At 35.3% G+C, this 12,777-nt stretch overlaps 1 long non-coding RNA gene across 2 annotated transcripts; it reads right to left on the reverse strand.

The window, feature by feature from the left end:
* Nucleotides 1-1,026: 1,026 nt before the first annotated feature.
* LOC147549517 (uncharacterized) lies at nt 1,027-10,967 on the reverse strand. 2 transcript variants are annotated; one of them, XR_015238460.1, is made up of 6 exons: nt 10,333-10,967; nt 7,999-10,282; nt 2,253-2,510; nt 2,074-2,169; nt 1,676-1,841; nt 1,027-1,444 (listed from the first exon to the last, which is right to left on the reverse strand). It is a non-coding gene; the product is annotated as an uncharacterized LOC147549517 (long non-coding RNA). The 2 variants fall into 2 exon arrangements; XR_015238461.1 differs by lacking the exons at nt 1,676-1,841; nt 10,333-10,967 and having other exon boundaries at nt 2,074-2,161; nt 7,999-10,131.
* Between the last annotated feature and the right edge of the window lie 1,810 nt (nt 10,968-12,777).

The following is a 12,777-nucleotide window of genomic DNA, read 5'->3' on the forward strand; positions in this document are numbered from 1 at the left end:
GTTTGCATCGTAGGAGATCCATATCTTGTGGACAGGTTTTTGTATCTAAATATCATATAGATTTATTATATGGGAATGAATAAAAAATATATTGAACTTCAAGATTTCATATTTTAAAATTTTAAATGCATAGTTTTTATTTTTCACTTATGGTACAAGAGTAATACTTCAGCTATACGCAACATTATGTTTATGATTGATACCCATGGGTGTTTGGTTCATTTTTACCATGTATTTTATCACTGGAGCCTTGCCAAAATTTCGAAAATAATTGTTGATTCTTCTCTTTTGTAATTTTTCTTCCTGATCTTTTGCTAATCCTAAATACAAAATGAGATTCTCGTCTTTCGTTTTCTTTCTCATCTTTGATTTTTTTTAACTTTACCACTTATTTACACACGTAATTTACATATGTATAGTGCATAATGAAAGTGCCCGTGCCGGAGGCACGGGTTATACCTAGTATATATATATTGTTGCAAGATGTATGTAATATACAAAAGACATCAATATATGATTTGGTCTGATTTTTTCAGTTATCCGTTGAACAAATCCATGCGACGAACCAAACTTATCTGTCGTGGTCTTATAGTATCTGAGGCATATGTGGTTCCCTAACAGGACAAATATGTTTAGATCAGATCAAATTGGTTTAAAACTATTTAGAGCTTGGGCAGAGTTGATGAATACAAATTTAGGCGGTGGCCAATATATAGACAACCAATTATCTTATATGGACAACTATTTTCAGATCCAATTCTCCATATATGGGCCACCATTTGGGCACATACCAAAATTTAATAAGGAAACACCAAAATGAATGTGGAGTTCTCCTTACATAACACACTATTTACAATGGATACCACCTATGGAGAAACCTATGTTGGATTTTGAATTTTAATCTCTACTATGGAGAAACCCAAAAGAGTTTGCAGCAAAAAAAAAAGCTGTAAATGAGTCTTAACGTAATTATGTTAGTTGGGTTATTAAGAGACTTGCAAGATTTCAACAAAAAAAAAAAGAGACTTGCAAGAAGTAAAAGAAATAAATCCATATACCATTCTGAAGTAGCGAACCTATATCACAAATCATGTAAACTAAGCGTCTTTACATTTTGACGTGGATTTCTACTGAAGGGAATGTACTTCATTCATGAAAAAAAATATATATGTTAAGAATAACAATCAACTGACCTTCGATCATAGATCCATATAGGTTTTTGTGGTTCCTGTGGTAACCATAACCTTCCCAGAAACAACAATCTAACTAGGCACTTTCAAATATATGCAATACACATTAAGAAACTATTTCTCGGGCAAAAATAAAGTGTGACTGTATCGTTCTTCAATCTGCTGGGTTTCAAACATTCATCCGACGCCTTGCTTTTCAGTTCTTCCATCCTCCAATACTTTCAGATTCTACCAGCTATTCCGGATCTTCTAACCTAGGAGATAAAACACACACGGGAAATACGAATTACAAGTTAGATACATTCTCCTAATGAACAAAATAAAATTCAATCTCAATATGCTTGAGAGAATATTAGAATGTCCAAAGATTGTTGAAAACTTTGAATTCAAGCCTAAAGAGAAACTTATCACTTCTATCCCTTATGAAAACAGACAAAACACATGAAACGGAGATACAAAACTAAATAAATATGAAGAAATGCAACCTTTGGTCGTGGTAATATCATGTGTTGATTTCTTTTGGAGTTTGACCTTTGATGAGGGGTAGTCTTAGGCCTCTATTAAAATCATGTTGAAACTCAGAAGACAGAGATAGATGAATTCAACATGCCAAAATAGGGTCTATCATCAATTTGGGTAAATCCGCCTCTACTGCTAACAAAAAGAATCAAGTGCATCAGATGTCACCCAGAGAAATCAGTGAAGATGAATGAAAATTCAAATTGTAAAAATCGAAAAAAAGTTTAATAGGGTGAGTTCTTCCAAATTATCAAACATGAAAGAATATAACTATGATGTACATGTGAACGCTATTTCTCACCAACTAATGAGTGTTTTTTCATGTATCAAAGCTATGATGTACATGATGACAGTTATTTCTCACCAAGAAATTAACCCTCCACATTTGTTTGAATGTTTTCTGATGATGTTGAGAAGTAGTTTTCTCGGTTATCTTCCCGATGAAACAGAGCCTGCAAAACTAAAGAAAATAGTGGATGCTCAAGTTAGTGAGGTGTTTTGCAGTTCAAGGAAAGAATTCAAAATTAGAGTTTAGAACTCGACCTTCGGTCCCCTTTTTGCGCTTGGATAAGTTGTGGCAAGGCATGACTAAGATGATGGGCTGTATGGCGTCAGTTTTGATGATAACCACGCATTGACCGTCGTTTGAAAGATAATATTAGATGAGTGGGTACGATCTGACATTGTTCTATTCAGGTTGATTAGATTTAACAAATATATAGATATAGTTGCACCAACACATTCATACATTATATTCCCCATTAAATAAATAACATCAATACAACCAAAGGCATGCATCAACTCAAGATTTTGAAGGGTTTTTTAGGAGAGAGAGAGAGTCCCGAGTGACGTCACCTTTCTAGGTTTTTTCCCTTTCTCCTTTCCATCAAACCCTAGCCGCCACAAACAATTTTCCAATCTAGCTATAGAAAATCTTTTAGATCCTCAACATCAGCAATCTTAATTGGTGATACATAGACCCTCTCAACACAAATCATAGCTTAGATGATAGATGAATCCAACAATAAATGGAAGAAACACTTTTATTAGATCCGGACTGAAACCACAACCTAAACCATTATCATCGATTCAGCCTCTCCCTTCTCAAATCAGAAGTTTAAAAGATAAGAAGATCCAGCTGTAAAGATAAAGTCATCAGGGATTTCACTTATCTCTTCCAGCAACTGAAGCCACCAGGGAGTTCTCTGATCTTTCTTTTAATCTCTTTGCTTCCTTACTTCTATAGTCCTCTAGCAAATTTTGTTGATAGGAATCTATTAGTTTCTTATTTCATTATCTCAGACCTACTTCTCTGATCTGATTGTTTATCACCTTGCATGTCCATTCTTATGGGTCTCAAGGACTCTGAGATGGTTTTGGCTTTCTAGATAGATCTCTGGTATCTATTCTTAGTTCTTTGTAGTGAATTCTTAAGTTCTATAGTTCTGGTTTTTTTATTAGCTTGTGATTCTTAAAAAAAAAAAAAAAGATATTCCTGTTTTTTCTGTTGAACTAGTAGTGTTATTGTTGGCCTTAGTTGCAATCTCCTCTCTCACTTACTATAGTATTTACTTTTGATTTTGCTTTGTTGTCCTTGTTTGGTCTTTAGGTTGGGTCTGTCTCTTTTCCTTCTGTGGTGTTTCTAGTTGACTTTATGTGCTTCATGTTCTTTCCTTATACACATCCGAGTCTAGTCAACTAAGCTACTGATTTTCTGACTTTAGACCTTTAAGTAGATCTAGTGGACGGTCCTTAGATTCCTAGAGGCTTTAGGGTGTGGCCTTGCTTGAGCAGTGGCTTTGACTCAGTCAAGGTGCGCTTAGGAGGTAGAATCTTTTAGTGGCCGTGTTTGAGCAGTGATTTTGGCTCTGTGGTGGCCCTCTTCGGTGGGTCCCTGTTTTGGGCTCTTTGGGTTTTGTGTGGGCTCTTTTGGGAGTAGCCTGGTGGAGCAGTGACATTGACTCAGTGAGGTGCCCTTAGGAGGTAAAATCTATAAGTGCCTTTTGGAGGGGTGCTTTCCTCTTAGGTGGGTCGGGCCTCTAGTTTTGATTAGGTAGGTAGTATCTCCTCAGAGGTGCCCTTAGATTTATAGTTTAGGCTGAACCTGTTCTGATGGGGTTGGTTTAGGTGGGTCTAGCCTCTGGTCTTGTATAGGTAGGTGGTCCCTCTATTGGTGCTGTAGATGGAGCCCTCCATTCTTGCTTGGAATGTCCGTGGATGTGGGAATTTTGCTAATCGCAAGCACCTTAGCGGACTAATTAAGGAGCATAATCCTGACTTGCTTTTTCTTTCTGAAACCAAATGTATCAACACAAATCTTGATAAACTTCTGAATTTGACTAGCATCTACGACAAGCATGTTATAGACCCGGTCAATAAAGCCGGAGGTCTAGCCCTTTATTGGTCTCCCCACTTTGATATTAATGTTATTTACTCTGACAACAATATGATTCATGTGCATGGCTCTTTTGGAGACAAGGACAACATCTTTTATATAACGGGCTTCTATGGAAGCCCGTACAGTAGGGATAAAACCAAACCTTGGGAGATTCTAGCCCAATTAGCCCCTGACCCCCATATCCCCTGGCTAGTTATAGGAGACTTAAACTGTATTTTTGACCAGTCTGAAAAGCTAGGAGGTAAAGAAGTGCCGCATAGTTCTATTGAATTTAGTAAGCAGAATATCAATAATTTGGGTCTTCAGGATGTAGGTTATGTGGGATACCCGTTCACCTGGTCTAACAAACAATTTAATGGTAACCTTATACAAGAGAGACTAGATAGGGCTTTAGTGAACCACACCTGGCTTACCAATTATCCTCACTCTAAACCCACTCATCTGCCTACGTTAGGCTCTGATCACAACCCCATTTTTCTCTCCACTAAATCTAATTCCAATCTAGGGCGTAAACCTTTCAAATTCATTCGCACCTGGATGTCCCATCCTAATTGTGTTCAATTCATTAAAACTAACTGGAGTTCTCTTCCCTGCCAGATTCAAACCAAACTTAACTCCCTGGCCATTAAACTCTCTAAGTGGAATAAAGAGATTTTTGGTCACATTGATAATAAGATTAAGAGCCTCACCCAGCAACTCCAATTCATTAATAATGCTGACCAGTTCAAAGATACTTTCAATCAGATCGAAACTCTGCTTTTACAACAGGAAAGCATGTGGAAAGAAAAATCGAGAGTAGCTAACATCAATTTAGGTGATCGCAATACTCAGTACTTCCATGCGAAAGCCACCACGAGAAATCGGAAAAATCAAATACATTCCATTAAGTTGGAGGACAACACGTGGACTAATGATGAAGCTCAAATAGCCAATGTTTTTGTTACTCACCTCCAGAATATTTCGGCTACCGCTGGTTCCACCCTTTCTACTAATCTTATTGATTGTTTCAACCCTCAGATATCACAACTCCAAAATGATACTCTTACTGTGATTCCGATTTTAGATGAAATCCGTAAGGCCACTTTCTCTTTGAGATCTGGAGCTGCTCCTGGGCCGGATGGATATCCTCCTCTATTCTATCAAGCCAACTGGGATACAGTAAAGGAGGATCTTCACAAGATGGTTTCTGTCTTCTTTCGAGAAGCGACTCTCCCTATGATGTCTAATCACACCCATATCTGCCTAATCCCTAAAACCAAAACTCCTCAAACTCCGGCTGACTATAGGCCGATTAGTCTTCTTAACACTACATACAAAATTATCACTAAAATCCTTGCCAATAGACTCAAACCTACTCTGGCTGATATCATATCCCCGTTCCAAGCTGCTTATGTTCCGGGTAGGCAAATCACTGACAATATCATGATTAGCCAGGAGTTGATTCATTCCTTCAAAAAGATCAAAGGCGCGAAGAGTTATTTCGGCCTCAAACTGGATATGTCCAAAGCTTTTGATCGGATTGAATGGCATTATCTGGAGCAAATTATGCTCCTGATAGGCTTCGCCCCTGGCTGGACCAGGCTTGTTCGTACTTGTCTCAACTCTAGTTCCATGGCCGTTCTGATCAATGGACGTCCCGGGCGCACTTTCAATGTTAGCAGGGGGATTCGTCAGGGCAACCCGCTTTCACCTTTCCTTTTCGCTATTGCTATGGAAGGTCTAAGCCGCCTCCTTGACAGGCATAACAGTCATCACCCCTTCATTGGCTTCCCGGTCTCTAATTCGGATCTCACTATTAATCATCTTCTCTTTGCAGACGACTGTATTATCTTTGGTCAAAATTCTCTTGACAACATTCACAACCTCAAGCTGATTCTTAAAGAATTTAGTGATGCGTCGGGTCAGATGATTAATTACTCCAAATCCAATATTTTCTTTTCCAAGAACTCGCATCCGAAATTCAAACGTATGATTATCCGTGAACTTAAAGTTCATCAATCCTCGACTGGTGACAAATATCTTGGCACAAATCTATTCATTGGTAAAAACAAAAAATCTATCTTTCAACCCCTTCTCAACCAAATCAAAAACAAGCTCGCCAAGTGGCAATCTAATCTTCTCTCTCAAGCTGGTCGCTCGGTAGTCATTTCTACTATCGCAGCGGGCGTTCTCCTATACCAAATGCAGTGCTTTGTTATTCCAAAAGGCATATGTAACAGCATTGAGTCCCTCCAAAGGACTTTCTGGTAGGGAAAATCCAAAACTTTCCATACTATCAACTGGTCGGCTATTTGCAAGCCAAAGAAACTAGGTGGTCTGGGGTTACGCCTCCCTCATTTTGATAATCAGGCTTTTCTCAGTAAAATTATCTGGCGTATTATTAATAACCCTAAGGCCATTTGGGTTCGTGTGCTTAAAAGTAAATACTTTCCTAAAACCTATCGGCCCACCCCTCCCAAAACTACCCATTCTTGGCCTTGGAAATCTATTGTTAAGCATTATTCTAATATGGATTGTCTTATCTTCTGGAACATTAATACAGGGTCTAACATTAACGTTTGGAGTGACTATTGGATCCCAAACCACCCCCCTCCCATAACTAACCATACGGGATCCAACATTAAATGGGTTGCACAACTTATTACTAACAACACTTGGAATTTTCAGATGTTGCAGCAATGTTTTAACGATGATATATGCAGTGCTATCCTCAGTATCAACCTCCAAAATAATCAGGAAGATAAACCGATATGGACATTAACTAAATCAGGTAATTTCTCGATAAAATCAATGTATTATTATTTAAGAACGGAACGCATGAATGTGATGCAGGACCATCTCGAATGGGGATTTATCTGGTACTTGAATACTATACCACGTGTGAAGCTTTTCCTATGGAAATGTTGTACAAATAGCTTACCTTTTAAAGCGAAAATTGGCAAATTCATTGAAGACCAATTCTCCTGTATTAATTGCGATGAAAACGAAACTTTAGATCATGTGATGCTGCACTGCACGTTTGCTAAAGCAATTTGGTTCAATTATGATGTGAGAACAGATCAGATTAGCTCGACTAATCAATGGATAACACAATGGAAAACCCTAAATGAGGATACTACCAACCAATATGCCAAAATACTTTGGTTCATTTGGAAAGCTAGATGTGAAAATAGTTTTAACACGAACAAACAGAATCCTCGACAAATCATAGACCGAATTAATAATGCGTCTATCGCTCCTCTCAAGATTGAGACGGTTATCACTAACAAATGCAGGAAATCTACTAAGGAAAAAAAATGGAGACCTCCATCGACACCATATTTAAAGTTGAATGTTGACGCCTCGTTTACAAAAGATACAGAACCGGCCGGAATAGGATGTATTATCAGAGATGAAAAGTCGAAATTCATTATAGCAACAGCAAATTCGGTGCGAAGCCAAAACGCGGAAGAATGTGAAGGATTTGCTATCCTATCTAGTATGCAATGGGCATTACAATTAAATATTACTCATGCTCATATAGAAAGCGATAACCAAGCACTGATCAAATTCATCAACGGTCATAATATCGGTCTACACTGGTAATCGTTAAAGATGATACAACAAATTCAAGCCCTTATAAACAATTTCGAAGGAATCATGTTCACCTATGTTTCTAGGGATTGCAATGCTCCAGCTGATGCGATTGCGAAATGGGGAAGAAGAAATGGAGAAAGGAAAGAATGGAATTCTGTACCTTCTTTTGTGTCGGCTTTACTTTAGTTGTTTTGTGTGTTTGTAGTACTCTTGTTTGTGTCGGCTTTTCTTTAGCCGTTTGTGTGGTTGTAGTACTCTCGTTCGTTTTATATGCTATGTTCTCTCATCAAAAAAAAAAAAAAGGCATGCATCAACTCAATCACGAAATAAATTTTTCTCTCGATCCATTTGCTGTAAAAACAAGAGGTAATCTTCAGACTGACTAAAAATATCCTATTGTGATGACTAGCAAACCATTCTCAACTTATATAAATTATCTCCACCGAAAATCCAAAAAGTATATGATGAAGCTATATTACAAGGTGATACGTGTATAATAGTTTGTCGTGCACACGCCTCAAAGCAGTTTGTTTCAGAACGCATTCACCTCAATCGTTGAATAAGTTCTTTTGAGAAAAATATATCTTATTGTCAGGACTAGCAAACCATCCCCAACTTGTAGAAACTATTCATGCGAGAAACATATAAACTCAAACAATGCCTGCAATTTTTTCTTTTGTACATGCGTACACCTCAAGGCGAAACAGACCGCTTCACTTTGAGGCGCAAGCATCTACTGGTTTTTGTGACATTAGTGATGGATATGAGAAAAATGTAACTTCATATATATAAACAAGTCCGACAAAAATACAAAGAATTAGAAACGAAGTAGGAAGACTTACGTCCCATCTTCCCATCATAAGCCACATTTCCACCTCACAGTGAACACGTTAGATAAATCACCAACAAACTTATCCCAGTGCAAAGCATATGATAAAGAATCATATTGAAGTAAGCACTAAAAGATATGCACACTCTTATCCAAATGAAAAAGTTGGTATTAATTCATTGAGTTGAAGAAGACGAAATACTTATTGTTAGTGCAGTCCAATATTATGTTAACAAATCTAATCTTGATTGAAACTAAACACAAAATTAAGACTCTAATGTTGCGTAAATTTATTTTATACATTTTAATAATCTCAACCACATGGACATGAAACTCCCTTGTTTGATAATAAAAGTACCAATTATATCGTTTTTTGTATTATTCATTAGCATCAAGATATTTTAAAATTTAAAATATTTTAAAATTTAAAATTTTTGTCTTCTATACCATTATAATCGTCCAAAGCAATTTACTGATCCCCCAACAAGGATTTTAGAGAGGACAAAATTATTATTCTCTAAAAATCTGAGCGTCATGAACAGTTTGTTAGTTTTGAAAATACAGATCATATTCCAAAAGAAAGTCCTTCCACGAAATTATCCTTTCTTACTTACAACTTCGATCGCCGAATAAGTCCTACATGTTCCTCGCATGAGTAGTAAAATGTTTGACAACACCAACCAAGAAGCAATATACATATATTAATAACAATCTGACGCACTTAAGAAAACTTACGATCCTAAAATATCTTTGGTTAGGAACCATATTATTCATCTGGTAAACCTCGAGTATTCAAGAAAGTCAATGAACACACAGTTTATACATAACATTCACAACTAAAGCTAATAATGTAAATTCAATACATGGTTTTAGTAAGCATTTGATTCTTAATTACTTAAGAATTTAAAGCATCTCCTATGCAAGACTCAAGAAAAACTCTAAAAATCTTGTGTCAAGTGTGAAAAATGGATCTCTAAATGGTCTCTTTCCTATTTGGCCATTTAAATACACTCTATTACAAAACCTTCTCTAATGCAACACTCAAAAGTAACTCTAAAAACATATATTTTGGTTTAAAAACTAATTGAATTTCTTATGTGGCACTTAGAGATCCTCAAGTGGACACTCAAAATTTAGAGTGTCTTCTTAAGGATCTCTAAAATAAATCTTGAAACATTACTTTAGAGATTCATATTGAGTTTTGCATTGGAGCTGGATTTTAAAGAAAAACTCTAAAAAATCCTATGTGGGACTCTAAGATTTAGAGTTTGAGTGTTGCACTGGGGATGCTCTTAGGAGAATACTTGAGATAAACCCATAAATAAAAAATTTGATAACAATTCAATGAACCACTGGTTGAGGTAAAATAAAAAATTGGCCTTGTTCTTTGTCTATTACGGATTTCGGTTTGAAGAGGGAAGCTATTCCTTTCATCAATAAGAAGCTAACAAATTGGTTGCCTTCTCCACATTGTAATTATCATTCTATATTAATGGATAAAATATATTGAAAAATCACAACGGTTGATGTGGTTTAAATAATAGTAGTAAATAAGCAAATACTTATTACACTTTCCCGGAAGTCGACATAACACAAAGAATTGGACAGTTGAAGTTGTCTTTCAATTATCGTATGTATATGAAGCCCCAACATGGTAACTAGTATGAAAATCTTAATTCCGATATTATCTAACCCAATGATTTCATAAAAAAAAAAAGATATTATCTAACCCAATGTAACCTAAAGCGCGGATCGATTCAGTATACGGTGCTAGTACCAGTATGCTTGTGTTACATAGTTTAGGCTCTACATCCTATAACATATTTTTTAATCATTCTTTAATAAATACATGTTCATAAATCATCCACCTCCATACAAAAATAAAAGTAAAATCTGACTCACTTAAACCACTTATTCAAAAGTTTTAACTTTGAGAAAAGGATGTCGTACATTAAGGCTAATGATTTTAGTGTCCAAATTTAGAGTGTTGGGCCTCCAAAATACACTTTTCCGAACCACTCCACATTCATAAAAACTAAAAGCCAAATCACACCAAATTAATAAGTTACCTAAAGATTCTAACTTTCAAAGATTGGGTACATTAAGGCTAAAGATATTGGTATTAAGACCTCCAAGGTACACAAAGTAGCTGAAATACAGTAAGTACCCAGTAAGAAAAAAGTAAAGTTCACTGCAATACTGATTTCTCCTTTACGACAAATTTTATCCAATGTAATAGTCACATGGTGTCCATTAGAATTGATGTGACAAATTGTTCATCATTTCCGTATAAATTGGTCTGTTAAGTAAAATTAGTTGTAATTCACTCAACAAATAATATTCACGTAACACGTCAATCCTCAATATTGATTTCCGTACAATGATGTGCATTTATTTTGGTTACAAATTTAGTTGCGACTAATAATTTTCCGTTTCTAAAAAGATAACTAGATACATAATTTTTTTTTTGTTAAGGAATTAGACACATTAAATTGGTAACTAGAATAAATTTACATCATTCGACAAATATTATCCATATAACACGTCAATCGTCCCACGTTAAATGACAATATATTACAAATGGTTTAAACAAAACCAAACATTTGCATATAAATTTGAGCATTTAATTCTTTCCAATTAAGCAACTTCGACAAACAAATAAAAAAAGGGAAGAAACCATCAATTTTTTTTACCGAAAGTTCTCTCTATCTATCAGTTTTGGGCGCTACTGCTCTCACTTTCGGACCCTGCAACTACTATTGCATCACTCGTAGCATCTCAACGCAAGTTTGAAGATCTCACACTATTCCATTTAATGAAACGGGATCTCAAACAATTTTATGATTTACCCATAAAAAAATTTAATCGTAATTTTTCAACAATACAACAATGTATGATTGAGATATCAAAAGTGAAAGGGGTCTCACATAAGTAAAAATCATTAGAGAATAAGCTGGAACCTTCCTTCTCGATTGGAGTGTGATCGTGATTTAATTGATAATGCCTTACTTTTTACAAGAGTAAAAGTGTTAGTAGTCGAAGTCTATTGGCTATCGTAGGTTTGGTACAATATAATTATGATCATTTTTTTCTTGATTTACGACTTTTACAAAATTTGTATCGTTGAATCATTGAAACTTGGTTATTAACAACTAACATTAATTAGATTAGTTCAAAAGAGTTGGTTTGTTTGTTGAAAAACAAACTTGTTTTTTATTGAAAATAATCAAATGTCTTAATTAGCTTCATTAATGCACCATATATTAGTAATATCAAGGAAAGGTATTTATAGAAAAATAAGAGATTTTAAATAATAAATAAAGAATAAGAATCTTAATTCAAGACATCCAAAAAAAGAATAATGGACTCATAATTTGGGACAGAAGGAGTAACAAATATATTACAAGTGGTTTAAACAAAACCAAATATTTTTAAGGACGCTAAACATTAATTCTTACCAAATAAACAACGTACAGAAACAAATAAAAGGGGGCGGAGGTAAGAAAGTGATACTTTCCGACCCAAATTAAGAGTCTATTATTCTTTTTTAGATGTCCGAAATTAAGAATCTTATTCCTTATATATCATTAAAAATTCTTATTTTTCCATAAATATTTTTTCCTTCATATTTCCAATATAGGGTGTATTAATTACGTTAATAAATGCATTTATATATTTCCAATAATAAAGGCTTATTTTCTTAGTAAACAAATCCAGTCTTTTGAATTAATCCAATTGGTGTAAATATTTAAGGGTCGAATTTAAGTGACTCAACCATAAAAATTTGGTAGAAAACATAGATCCAAAAGCAAAACTAAATACATGAATGAAATTTTAATTGTTGAATTATACTAAAAAAATGTTACCATATAAATAATTGATAAACATGAAAAAAAAAAGTTGAAAATAAGTTAGATTCCCAAATGTGAGACTCTTAATTTGTTGACGAAGGGAGTAATACATTAAACTAATAATGATTTTCCACAGGTCATATAAGGATTGTGTTGAGGTTGTATATATGGAAGACGTGATTTCCCCGAATATACAACCATTGTATGCTCGAGTTGTTCTGAAATACTCTTGGATCATACCTACAATTCTTAATGGGAAGGTGAAGTTCGTAGTTAACGGAAAAGATGTATGGGTAAGGCTCTATGAACCACGACACCCCCGCCGACGTCAAACTCCTCCACCGCCCCCATCACCTCCGGCGATGTTTTAACGTTTATTACTGAAATATCTACAAGTTTTACTCACAAGGAATA

The sequence above is a fragment of the Eschscholzia californica genome, unplaced genomic scaffold (assembly GCF_041429995.1).
Source record: "Eschscholzia californica isolate CP2 unplaced genomic scaffold, dmEscCali1.0.p SCAF_3, whole genome shotgun sequence".
NCBI classification, from domain to species: Eukaryota; Viridiplantae; Streptophyta; class Magnoliopsida; order Ranunculales; family Papaveraceae; genus Eschscholzia; species Eschscholzia californica.